We start from the raw sequence: 13,857 nt of genomic DNA, 5'->3' as shown, positions 1-13,857 counted from the left end.
ACACAACCAACCAAAGTACCAGGATTTTCTCCTGGGCTTTCGCTAGCTTCACAGGTCAATCCAAGTTCCTCTGAGCTCTCTGGTAATGACCAGAACCCATACACGCCTCCTTCATGAGTGACATTCCAGTCAAAGTCCTGGTTAACAAAACCACTTATTGGTCTTACTGGTTTTATGCAAAGAAACCTTAGGTCATCATTTATACCTTCAGAATGCCAAATTCTGGAGGGATCGGGTAGGGAGAAAACACAAAGCTTGAAGGAAAATCTTTCTCCTTCTAATACCCATCAAGATACATCTTCATGGATCTTGATGGGTATTAGATCCACCTTCCATAACTGACACCACATAATTTCTTTCCAAAACTTCCACATTTCTATTTATTTTTATAAGTTCCCACAGACTTTCTGCAATATTCACAAACCTTCTATAGCTTTTTTACCTATCTAGATTTATCCACAATTCACTTTTAATCCCTGTTCCTTTCCCACACTGGGAAGGACTGTACTTAAACTCAGGATTTGGCAGCTAAAAGTCCCTAGTACTATCGGCTTCTTCTACTAAAAGTCCCTAGATTCGCGGGGACATTTTTCATTTTTCTGAAGCTTAGAGCTTGCAAACACCCTATAAATCAGATGGTCAGCCTTGGACCTCAGTTCATGACCTTCAAAACTAGAGCTATTCCTATCAGAACCAGTTACACAGAGAACCTGACTGCTGCAGTGTCCACACAGCAGCAGCAGAGAGCTCATAATCTGAAAAGAAGCCTTAGCCAGTTCTAAGATGGCGACGCCCATGACTGCTCTTTCCTCCATGGTGGGGCATTCACGGGGCTCATCCATTTTACCCAAAATGGCAGCACCCCGACTCTGGTTCCGTCCACCTACGTTGGCAGCCCCAAGGCTCTGGCTCCAGTCTCTAGAGCAAAGGAGGCCCCCAAGGCCCCTGGCGCAGCAGGTGAGCTGCGAATCCATGGTGGAGACTTCTCCCACTAGCAGGGTGGGAGAAGCCATAGTGGGCCTCACCTCCCCGGAAGGTAACATCACCATGGGAGTTCCTGCTGTCTGGGGTCCCCCTTTATCTATTCTGAGGATGGTAGGAGGTCTGCCAAAGACTAACTCATACAGAGTGTAGCCTGAAGGGTTAGGGGCATTCCTAATTCTAAGCAGTGCCAGCAGCAGCAAATTAGTCCAAGGTAGTCCAGTCTCCTGGTGGAACTTAGCTAGAGCTTCCTTGAGAGTCTGGTTTATGCGCTCTACTTTTCCTGAGCTCTGGGGTCAGTATGCAGTGTGCCCACTCTGTTTCAATTTGTGCCCCTTCTTTAAGGACACCCGGTACCCTGTCTCAGTTAGCAGTTCCAACAGCTGGCAAGGGCCCTCCCAGCACCCATCTCAGGTTGGTGCGGCTGAAAGGAGGTCATCTACACACTGCAGTAACACTGGGTCAGTCTCCTTCTCAGTGAATAATTTTAGATCTCTGGTCAGGGCCTCTCCGAGGGGAGTGGGAGAGTTTCTGAAGCCCTGTTGCAGTCTGGTCTGGGTCTAAGCCAGCTAGGCTGAGGACTGTAGGCGCCTGTAACCCTGGTCTTTGTCACCTGCCAGTGGGCTTTTTCTTTTTCCTTCTCAGAGCAGATACAGAGAAAAATCCGAAACACAGACTTCCAAAACAACACACAGGTAGAGGCATTCTCTTGCACCAATGCGTCCACTGGTGCCTCACAGACACATGCTCCTTCAGGCCTGGTCTCATGGCAGAGACATGCTGCTTTGCCTCAGACTAAAGCCCCTTCCTGGGTCCCAAGTGGCAAAGGCATTCTCCCCAACCAGCTAGAGGCAACCTTTCCTAGGTTTTACAATACAGGTTTCTGATCAGAAACAGAACCACATGTGAGAAGTTTGCTCTTTTCCCACAAAACCAGAAAACAAGTAGTTGAGGTTTCCTTTACTCCAGGTTTAAAACTTTCACATCCTTTATACATATTTCTACTTATCTAGATTTATCTATCATTCTTTTTACTCTTGGTTCCTCTGCTTAGGCAATCTGGTGGCTCCCTGGTCCCAGAAGGTATCTGGTTTCCTAAAGGACCCCTGCTGGGGCCGCCAGCAGAGGCCCAGGAGGTCTTTGCAGCTCGCTCCTGGCTCAATCAAGGGGGCTCAGCTGGGGTAGCCCTGCTTGTCTCCTTGGCAACCCGTTTAGTAGGACCAGGTACAGGGGGGCATGCTGGCCTCCAGTGGCCTCCCATTCCTCCAGCGGGGGTGGGGGTCACTCTTGATCTGTAGGTTTGTCACCCGTGGAGCCACAAACAGTCACTCCTACAAACACACAGACAAACATTCAAGAGTTTATACAGTCCCGCCCGAGTAGGACTGCCCAGGTGGGTATACGTTTCCCCTTCCAGATGGCCAATTAATTGGTCTCCAGAGGTCTTAGGGCTAATTGCCTGCCTGAGAGGTGATCAGTCTCTCCTTCCACCACAAGGGGTGGGCCGGCGTCCGGCTCTGGTCCCTGGGGCACTTACCGAATGGCACCTTCTCAGGTCTGGATAGTTCCAGTCCACACCCCGCCTGCCCGGGTTGAACAGCAGTCCAGAGGATGACTTCCACGAAGCCCGGGGTGGCCAGGACCCCAAATCAGTGGGGCACAGGCTTCCCTTTTGCAGCCTGATGCCTCTGGGTCATTCCCCCGTTGCCCCTTACCTGAGGCAAAAAAAAAAGCCTGCTCACATGAGTGTCTTTCCTGGTCAGGGAACCAAAATGTTACAGAAAGCAACTCAGCCACTTTCCGGTGTACGAAGTGGAAGTTTATCTTATGTGTGTGGCCCAGAGGAGTCAGTCTCCAAATTCTGGGCACTCAACAGTGGGGGAGCTCTACTTTTATACAGCAAGGGAGGGCCCGTCCTTTGGACCCTTACTTCTGGCATGAAAGCAGGAGGCAGTTACAGAAGCAGAAAGCAGAAAGCAGAGCATTATCTCTGTCATGCAGACGATAAGTAGTTATCCAGAGAAGCCAAAAGAAAACAACAGGGCTGCAAAAACAAATCACTCTCTAGTCACTGTGTTGTGTCTTAAGATAGCTATCAATTTCCCCCAACACACTAAGTAACAGGCGAGTCAAGACACACACACAAATAAATGGCCCAAATGAAAGAACAAATCAAAGCTCCAGAACAAGTGATTAAAAGATAGTCAGCCTATCAGATGCAGAGTTCGAAACACTGGTAATCAGGGTGCTCACAGAAATGGTTGACTATGTTCACAAAGTAGAGGAAGAAGTGAAGGCTATGCAAAGTGAAATAAAGGAAAATGTACAGGAAACCAACAGTGAAGGGAAGGAAACCGAGACTCAGATCAACATTTTGGACAGGAAGGAACAAATAAACATTCAACCAGAACAGAATGAAGACAAGAATTCAAAAAAACGAGGAGAGGCTTAGGAACCTCAAGACAACTTTAAACTTTTCAACATCAGAATCCTGGGCATGGGAAAAGAGGAGGAAAAGCAAGGAATGAAAAACTTATTTGAAAAAAAAAGAAAAATGAAGGAGAACTCCTCCAATCTGGCAGAGGAAATAGACTTCCAGGAAGTCCAGGAAGTTCAGAGAACCCCAAAGAAGTTGGTTGGATCCAAGAAAGCACACACCAAGGCACATCCTAATTGTATTACCCAAAATGAAAGACAAGGAGAGAATCTTAAAAGCAGCACAAAAGGAGACGGTTGTCTACAAAGGAGTTCCCATAAGACAATCTGCTGATTTCTCAAAAGAAAGCTTGCAGGCAAGAAGGGGCTGGAAAGAAGTACTCAAAATCATGAAAGGCAAGGACCTACAACCAAGATTGCTCTATCCAGCAAAGCTTTCATTTAGAATGGAAGGACAGATAAGGTATTTCCCAGATAAGGTCAAGTTAAAGGAGTTCAGCATCACCAAGCCCTTATATGAAATGTTAAAGAGACTTATCTAAGAAAAAAGAAGATGATCAAAATTATGAACAGTAAAATGACAACAAACTCACAACTATCAATAACAGAAACTAAAACAAAAACAGAAACAAACTACGCAAGCAACTAGAACAGGACAGAGTCATAAGAGTGGAGCTCATAGGGAGGTCTATCAATGAGGAGGGGCAGGGAGGAGAACAGGGGAAAAGGTACAGGGAAAAAGAAGCATAAATGGTAGGTACAGAATAGAGAAGGGGAGGTTAAGAACAGCATAGGAAATGGAGAAGCCAAACATCTTATATGTACAACCCATGGACATGAACTAAGGTGGGGAAATGCCTGTGGGAGGGGGGTACAGGGTAGAGGGGATTAAAGGGGAGAAAAAAATGGAACAACTGTAATAGCATAATCAATAAAATATAAAAAAAGAAAAGTACCTGATTTAGATGTAAGAAAAATATATAATATATATGAGAAAAAACTGTAAAAAATTTTATTTTGTTTTCTTGAGCCCCGGCCCCATTGTATCCAGGGTTCTCCAGACTGCTGAAGGAATACAATAGTCTCTAAAATGAGATACTTACCTGTTAGGGGAAGTACCATGTCAAGAAGGTGATCTTCCCAGGATTAGGCCCACCCACTGTACTTTGTGTGTGTTGTCCCCTGCAATTTCTCCAAATGTGGGAAACTTGACCAAATAATTTGTGATAGTGGGGTTCTGCATTTGCTCTCTCCCCTGATAACCGATGTTCCAAGAGTAATTGTCTTCCCTGGCTGGTGTGGCTCAGTAGATTGAGTGTTGGCCTGCTAACCAAAGGGTCACCAGTTCAATTCCCAGTCAGGACACATGCCTGGGTTGCAGGCCACATCCCAAGCAGGGGGTGCATGAGAGGCAACCACACATTAAGTTTCTCTCCATCTCTTGATTCCGCCATTCTCCCCTCTCTAACAATAAAGAAAGAAATGATTTAATAAATAAATAGGAGATACACTTTGCCTCCTTGCATAACCAAAAGCACAACAAATTCAAAAACAAAAACCAGAAGTGCAAGAAGATTGAACTGCATGGAACAAAAACAAACTAAGCAAACAACTAGAACAAGAAGAGAATCACGGAAATTAAGATCACATGAAGGGTTATCAGTGGGGAGGGAGTAAGAATGGGGGATAAGATACAGAGGATAAGAAGCAGAAATGATAGGTAAAAAATAGCGGGAGGTTGAGAATAGTATAGGAGATGGAGAAGCCAAAGAATTTCGTACAACCCATGGACATGAACTGGGCAGGCAGAGAACGCTGGTGGGAGGGGAGGTGCAGGGTGGAGAGGAATAAAGGGGAGAAAACAATGGGACAACTGTAATAGTATAATCAATAAAATATATTTAAAAATAGAAGAAAATGATAACATACTTGTCATTTTTAGTTTTTTTTTTAAAAACAATGTGCAGTCATTTGTTCATTCATTCCTTAGAGATTTCAGCACTATAATAAGTAGTCTTGTCACAGGTGGGCACAGGTAACCAGGTTCTTGGTGATCGTGGACAAAGAATTGAACCAAACACACAGAGTTTATGGCATTATGGGAGAGAGCAGATTTATTAAGCGGTAGTACACTCCATGGAACATGGGAGTGGGCCAACTCTGAGCAGAGATTTACCTCAGGGGCTGGAGGGATTCTGTTCTTATAGGGCAGTTCCTTCCTGGCTAGTCTTGGCTTTTATTGAGCATGTACAAGTAGTTGTACTACTTCACCTCAACTGGAGGTCCAGCATCTACCTGTAGCAACAGTGGAGAACTTGTAATGGGCCACAGAGATATCACAAAGGTGCTGTGACAAAGCATTTTGTGTTCTGCTGACCCGGGTTTATCTGGGGGCCATGTCTCAACCATCCAGGGCACTGTGTGCAGGTTTCTCTCTACCCCTTGGTCCCAAGGGGCAACAACAACCACCCAATGAGTGTGGGGGGCAGGGGGAATGGGCCTTTATTCTCCAAGATCATGGCCAAGTGGCTGTTTGCTCTCACTCCAGACCCTCAGGTGCAGGCAAGACAATATTTCCCATTCCCTGTTTCAGCAAAGCACCCTTAGTCTGTACCTGCAGCTGAATTGGAGCAGCAGTCCAGTGGAGCAGCGCTTCAGCCCCAGCTGGGCTGGGTCCCCATCTGACTCCTCTCATATAAGCCTTTCATCCAGCCACCCAGCACTGGGGTGGCAGCCACAGCTCACAGGCCCTGCTTTAAGAGGCCATTGTATCATTCAATCATTCTGGCAGCTTGAGAGGGATAGGCTACATGGAATTTCCAGTCAATCTGCAGGTCTCAAGCCCATTGTCACACCAAGGGCCCAGTAAAATGCTTCCCCCGAACACTTTCAATAATTAGGGGTCGACCATAGGCAGCACACGTCAACTCCAGTGCAGCAATTCCTGCTTTCTCATCTGGGTGCCAGAGGGGTAAGCAGCTTAAAGTCCTGTAGCCGTGTCCACACATGAGATTACATACCTATACCCCTCTGAACTAGGTAGGGGCCCAATCACTTCAACCTGCCACCGTGTCAGCGGTACTGTCCGCAGCCACCTGCCCAGTAGTTCCCACAGGCCTCCGGGCATGCTCTCACGAGCAGACAACACAGATTTCACAAGCTTCCCGCACCTCTGCTAGGGTGACAGGTAACCCCTAAGTTTTTATGGTGAACCACATGGTTTTCTGTGCTGCATGTAAGAGGCAACAGTATAGCCACTAGGCTACTTCCCTTCCTGATGGGCTGGTGGTGGGATCCGTTTCTAGCCATCACGCCTGGGCTAGAGCATTGGGTTCATCATCCCCAGGGAAGGCCAGGAGTGCACGCCCAGTCACATGATATACAGTGCTTAGTTTCTGGTGGCCTAATTCCCAGAGGTCTTGCCACAAGACCTGTCCCCTGAAGGGCCTATGCATAACCAGCCATTTATGTGCATGCCATGTAGAGGTCCATAATGTGAGCCCCAAGCACACTGCCCAACTACCTGTGCAAATAGTCGGGGCAGGGCTTCATTGACAGTCACATGCCACACAGCTTTGAGTTCTGTCACTGGCTACTTGGGCCTACACCAGTGTCACACCAGATTGTGTCTGTTTCTGGTTGAACTGCCACAGCCATCCACACTGCAGGCTGACACCTGCTGGACCCATCAGTGTACCAGGCATCTGAGGGAATAGGTGCCTGCCTGTCACGGAAGGGGTTACTGTCCAGTTCCTCCATAGGGACAGAACAGAAGATTTTTCATCTAAATAGGAAACAGGACCTAGCACTTCCTGCAGCTCAGCTGAGAAGGAGCCAGTTGACAGAGTCCTCCTTTGCTGCAGATAAGCCCCCACTTAGTTAACGTGGGCATCTGAGCCGTCCCACTACAAGGCTTGGCCATCCAGTCTTGGACCCACCCTGCGATGGGGTGTGTGGGCCTCACTGTCACGGGGGCAGTTCCTATTATGGCCTCTGTGGCCAACAGGGCAGCACACACTGCAGCCAGCTGCTTTTCAGTCAGGGAGCACCGTGCCTCTGCTCCCTTCTAGAGCTGGGACCAGAAACCCAGTGGTTGATGTAGCTGTTCTGATCGCTGTCACAGACTCCACCTAAAACTTCCACGTGTCACATTCACATCTAGCTCACAGAGTCTAGCAGGATCCAGCGCTTGCAAGACCTCAGTGCGTTTAATGGTGGGTTTTGCTCCTTGGAACTCTTGTCCTGAGGTCAGGGTCTGATCCCAGCTTGCTCCCTTTTTCACCAGAGCATACCAGGGGCCGACAATCTGTGGGAGGTGAGCACAAATGCTCTCCAGTACCCCAACAGGCCCAAAAGTGTCTGTGGCCCTTTCACAGTGGTAGGGGTCAGGCACGCCTGAATCCCATCTATCACCGCATCAGGGATGACTTTTGTCTTACCGGACCAGACAACCCCCAAGAACTTGACAGACAATGCAGGGCCGTGCAGCTTGGCCTCGTGGACTGACCAGCCATTTGACTCCAGGTGTGACAGCATTTGTGGCACTGCTTTCTCTAACTCTGTAAGAGAATCACTGGTTAGCAAGATGTCATCAGTGTAATGGAACAGGTACACTTCTGCAGGGGGTGGCCACTCAGCCAGGTCCTCTGCCACAAGCCTGTGACAGATGGTAGGGCTGTGCAAGTACCCTTGAGGGAGTACTGTAGAGGTCTATTGTCAGCCCTCCCAGGTGAAGGCCAACCTACCTTGACACTCCAGAGCAATGGCAATGGAGAAAAAGGCATTTGCTACATCAGCTACAAAGTGGTAAGTCCCCAGCTCATTAGGTAATCAGCCCATCAGGTCTACCACAGAAGGCACCGCTGCATGAATTGGAGGAACAACCTCAATGAGCTCCTGGTAATCTGGCTTATCACTTATCATTCTCCATGTGCCATCTGGCTTCCTCACTGGCCACATGGGGGAGTTAAAGGGACTGTGAGCAGCCCTAATTGTCCCCACCATTCCCCACTCTCCTATAGTTACCACAATTTCCTCATGTGCTCTGGGCAACTGATATTATTTCACCACTGTTACCTGTCGTGGGGGTGGCAACTGTATGGGAGGATGCTCAGCATGTCCCCTCAGCATGGCTGTTACCACTCGAACCCTCAGGTGAAACCCCTCTGTGGTTGTGTGTAACCACAGTCCTTGGAGCACATCAATAGCCAGGATGTACTCAAGAATGGGGAAAACATAAACAATGTACTCAAAGAGGGGCAAATGCTTAATACCCAGAGAGAGCCATACAGCCTGCACCCTCACACTCAACAGAGATTTATGCAGGCCCTGGAAAGTACTCAGGGAGTCCATGTAGGAAGGTACATTCAGCTCCTTTGTGCACTAGGGCCAAAACCTGCTGGACATTTGTAGGTGACCAATGGCTAGCCAATTCAACATGTGGCCTCCAGTCCCTGGCCGTTCCCTGTAGACAGGTTCCTCATCCTGCCCCCTTTTCAAATGTCCAAAGGATATCTGCTCTGTCTTCTCAGGAGGTTGATGTAGTGAGGTGGCCTTCCGGCCACACTGCATGGGCCTCTGACTTCATGCTCCCAGTCTTCTTCCTCACCACCTTCTTCTTCTGGGGCTGCAGGAAGTGTTGGTCCGCTCACAGCAGCTTCCAGAGCTCTAACAGGTAAGAGTTTGGAATCCTATCAATCTTAGTTCGATCCACTCCAGCCCCTAAAAGACACGACCGCATCTGTGTTCTGGTCACCCACATGGGAGTGCTGTTTTGACCGAGAAACAGAGGGACTTTAAGACACTGCTGAGCTGCTTTTTGCTGGCAGCAAGACTGCCTTTCCCAGACTCGCCACAATCATGGTGACATTGATACAGGGTGCAGCCAGCGGGGGGGGGGGGGGGGGGGTGGGGGCACAAAAAAAAAAGATTTAGAAAGGTGTCCAGAATTGAAAGTGTATAGAAATATTGGAGAGACATATAAGATGTCCTCACCACCACCCCCCCCCCCAGGGGGAAGGGATGAATGGAGCCAGGCCATTGAGAGCTGTTTTGCATAGCAACAGTTTTGGAGCTAACCTTGGGAGGAATGGTTATTTAACATATCTATAGCCTTTAACTGGTTTCATAGATATGTTAAATAGCAGTGGCCAAGTTTGGAGCCAGAGAGAAGGGACTAGCAGGGACTGAGGAAGGAACTAGCAGAGACTCAGAATGTAACTAAGGGCTGCTCTCCTGAGGGAGAAGGTTATGGCAGGGACTCAGGATGGAAACTAGGGTCTGGGCTCCGGAGTGAGAAGGCCTGTGTGGGAGCTTGGAAAAGACTGGCTGCAAGACACGAAGGGTCCCCGCTTGGCCAGATGGAGAGAGAGCCACGCGGTTTCAGCAGAGTGAGGACCCCCTCTTTCCCAGTTGAAAGGGAAAAACCACGCAGCTTTGCCAGAATGGAGATCCCTGCAGCCAGGTGAAGAAGAAAGCCACATGCTTTTGGTGGAGTGCGGACTCCTGCAGCTTTTGTAGAAGAGGCCCACGCGGCTTTGGGGTGCCCACTTTGGCCGCGTGGCCTGAAAAAGCAAGAGAGACTTTGACTGGAACTGGGTACAAAGGACTCTTGCCAGTGGACCGTGAGAGGGTACCACAGTACTTTGGATTAACTCGAGATCCTGCACAGTGACCCAGCTGACGGTGCCAGCGGCCTGCAACACAGACGTGTGCTCTTTTCCTGATTTACGGTACCTGGAGTTGGGACAGTGGGAGAAGGGAGCGCTGTGTGGGTATAGGTGTATACATAAAGGACTTTGATATTTTAGTGGTGGCATTAGGCCTGAATAGCATTAAATAAACATTTTGTTTCCTTTTCACAAATCTTTGGCATTAAGAGATGTCTTTCCAATTGGCGGCGGACAGAAGGGCCCAGTAGATTTTAGTATTTTGTTTTTGGGAGGGGCCCCTGTTGTATAGCAGTTTGGGGCATCCCTAGGTGGGCCAAATATTGTATTGCCCCTCCCTCGGACCTCCTCTTGTTCGGTAACAACATCATTAATATGACAGTGGACAGACAGGGCAAAGAGTGCCAGGAGCGATCAGAAAGAGGCAGGAGGAGTGTGCTGTTGCAAGACACCCTGCATCCCTGCTGTGAAAATTCATCATCGGGGCCCTGGGTCTTGGGATTGAACATAGCCTGACGCATGCCCAACTCCTGCAGGATTTGCACTAAGTCCTCAAAGGACAGCCACTTGTTCACAGTGTCTGGCACATCTCCCGCATTTGCCCAGACTGTACAAACAGCTGCCATGACCCACTGCAATAGCAAATGCGAGCCCTGCACCGTCATGTACCGCCTGCTAGTCTGCAGCCCTTGGCCCAGAGACGGGTGAGTCATGATGGAAGCTAACTTTTCCATCTCCTTATCAGTGCACTTGATCCTGTCCACCCCTAAATCTCACAGGCTTGAAAGCCACAGTGCTAAGGGCTCCCCGGGTCGCTGGTGAAACTGATGCGTGAGATCGACCAGATCGGCCTCTGTGTAAGGATGATAGGCGGTATGTTCCTCCATCTGAGCGGGACCAGGTGTATCTCCCCTCAGCGCCAGGGGCTGCGGGGACTTCATTTTCTGTAACGCCACTGAGTGGGCCTTCTGGGAACATGGTTCCTCATTCCTGTCCTTTTCAGCTTCCCACCCCTCCACTATGGCACCTCCACTGTGGCAGGGCAGGAGGATTGTCGCTGCTCAGCGGCTTGGAGCTCTTCCTCTTGGGTGTTGATTCAGAACCAAAAATACTATCTGTTTAACAGGAAATATCAGGTTCCCCCAAATGGGGAAGTTCCCCACTATCCTGGCTGGGGGAAAGTGAAGCAGAGCAGGGCCATTGAGATTTACTTTGCATATCTGAGGAACTTGGCCAGTGTATGAGTAATGGTAAATAGCTGTGGTTGGTACTCCCTGGCCCCCAGGCAGGGAGATGAGCATGACTCTAAGCCAGGATGCAATGTAATTGGGGGAGGGGGGGCTTGCTGCGCTGCATGAGAGTGGCTGGTCATCACAGGGCCACAGCTGCCCAGACTAACAATGGCGTCTGAGAAAGGCAGAAGAAAGTGGACTATTGGCAGGTGTAACCCTTTGTAGGAGGAGTTGGAAATGGGGCTATGGAGGAAGACCCGTGCCAGGATTTAAACCCCAGTGCAGGGGCAGGCAGTCCCACCCTTAGCCATGTAAGAGCTATGGACTGGGTGGGAAGGAGAGGAGGAGAGACATGAGAGGCTCTCTTTTGCCGCGGTCCGGCCGCAGCGGGTCAAAGGTTCCCTTCGAGGTGAAGGTAGGAGTCGGCGCGGAAATCAGGCCACTACACAGCTCAAGGCAGGTGATGCTCTGAAGACGTTTATTGAGAATCAAGCAGGGTTTTTCTATTTTTCTACTTGGCTAGCAGTTCTGGTTTCATGGGTTTTGTGGTTTTGATACAGGGTGCAGCCAGGGGGGCCCCCCAAAAAAAACAGATTTGGAATGGTGTCCAGAATTCAAAGTGTATAGGAATATTGGAGAGACATATTAAGATGTCCTCACTGCCCCCCCCCCCCAGGGGGAAGGGATGAATAGAGCCAGGGCCATTGAGAGCTATTTTGCATAGCAACAGTTTTGGAGCTCAGGAGAATGTAATGAGGGGCTGCACTCCTGAGGGAGAAGGAACTAGCAAGGACTCAAGATGGAACTAGAAGCTGCGCTCCTGAGTGAGAAGGGACTCGAGATGGTAATGAGGGGCTGCTCTCCGGAGTGAGAAGGGCTTGGACTCAGGATGTAGCCAAGGGGCTGCGCTCCTGAGCGAGATGGCCTGGGTGGGAGCTTGGAAAAGACTGGCTCCAGGACATGAAGGGTCCCCGCTTGGCCAGATGAGGGAGAGCCACGCGGTTTCAGCAGAGTGAGGACCCCCCTGTTGGTGAGGTGAAAGGGACCCACGTGGTTTTGGCAGGGTGTGGACCCCCTCTTTCCCAGGTGAAAGGGAAAAACCACGCAGCTTTGCCAGAATGGAGATCCCTGCAGCCAGGTGAAGAAGACAGCCACATGCTTTTGGTGGAGTGCGGACTCCTGCAGCTTTGGTAGAAGAGGCCCACGCGGCTTTGGGGTGCCCCCTTTGGCCACGGGGCCTGAAAAGCAAGAGAGACTTTGACTGGAACTGGGTACAAAGGACTCTTGCCAGTGGACCATGAGAGGGTACCACAGTACTTTGGATTAACTCGAGATCCTGCACAGTGACACAGCTGACGGTGCCAGCGGCCTGCAACACAGATGTGTGCTCTTTTCCTGATTTACGGTACCCGGAGTTGGGACAGTGGGAGAAGGGAGCGCTGTGTGGGTGTAGGTGTATACCCTAAAGGACTTTGATATTTTAGTGGTGGCATTAGGCCTGAATAGCATTAAATAAACATTTTGTTTCCTTTTCACAAATCTCTGGCATTAAGAGATGTCTTTCCAATGGGCGGTGGACAGAAGGGCCCAGTAGATTTTAGTATTTTGTTTTTGGGAGGGGCCCCTGTTGTATAGCAGTTTTGGGCATCCCTAAGTGGGCCAAATATTGTATTGCCCCTCCCTCGGACCTCTTGTTGTTCGGTAACAGTTTCTCAAAGTTCCTGTAACAGGAACTTGGCTGTCTTATCTAAGTTTCTTGATGCAGGTATCCTATTCTTTGTTCCGTGTCTGGGTTAATATTAGAAATGGGTTGGTGGGTAATTATGCCCGCCAGGTTGACTTGTATACTTGTCTATGCCTTTTCTTATTTTCTCTTCTGCTAAGGGCTGTAATTCTTTGAGTTCTTCTAAAATCTCTTTATATCTAGTTGGCCATATTCTAGAGTAGTATCTTAAGAGACTTTTCTTACTTCTATTTTTCTTTGAGCAGTCATACATTTTTATGGGGTGTTGTCTGATCTTGCTAGTCTTTCTGCCCAGCGTAGGCTTGGTGGGTCTGGGGGGTGTAGGGACTACTTGAAGGCCCTTAGCTCCCTTAGGTGGGTACCACGGCCTTCCCTTAAGGAGATATGCTGGTCCCCATGGAGTTTTTACGGTTGGTGGAATATTCCTGGGTCTATTCTTAGGTTTTGGAGGGGCTTTTGTCCCATAGGGCTATTCCTACGTTGCAGGGGGCTTCCAAGGGTACTTCTTTCAAGTTTCTCTAGGAGTTCTTCTATAGACATGTTTTGTACTTTGATTCCCTCTAAGAAAGCAGTGAGATCATCTCCTGATTTCCCAGAGTTTTCTAACTTATCTTGGGTGTTTTTTCAATGATCTGTTACTGATTAAGCTTGAATTCTCAGAATGTTCTGGTTGTTTGGTCCTACATTCCCTGACATTTCTAGTATGGTATCATTATTCTGCTCATTGAGCAGGGAAAGGTCTAAGTACACTATCTGAATCACTGCCAGGGTATTCATAATGATTAAAGCAGAAAAG

The 13,857-nt window shown here is 48.9% G+C and overlaps 1 non-coding gene across 1 annotated transcript; it reads left to right on the top strand.

Moving 5' to 3' along the window:
• The first annotated feature begins 4,512 nt into the window (after window positions 1–4,512).
• On the top strand, window positions 4,513–4,675 carry LOC128628207 (U1 spliceosomal RNA). Its single transcript, XR_008392535.1, has one exon. It is a non-coding gene; the product is annotated as a U1 spliceosomal RNA (small nuclear RNA).
• The last annotated feature ends 9,182 nt before the right edge of the window (window positions 4,676–13,857 follow it).

This window comes from Artibeus jamaicensis, unplaced genomic scaffold (assembly GCF_021234435.1).
Source record: "Artibeus jamaicensis isolate MK-2021 breed Jamaican fruit bat unplaced genomic scaffold, CSHL_Jam_final contig_589, whole genome shotgun sequence".
NCBI classification, from domain to species: domain Eukaryota; kingdom Metazoa; phylum Chordata; class Mammalia; order Chiroptera; family Phyllostomidae; genus Artibeus; species Artibeus jamaicensis.
The sequence above is the reverse complement of the archived record's forward strand: the minus strand, read 5'-3'. Positions and strand labels throughout refer to the sequence as shown.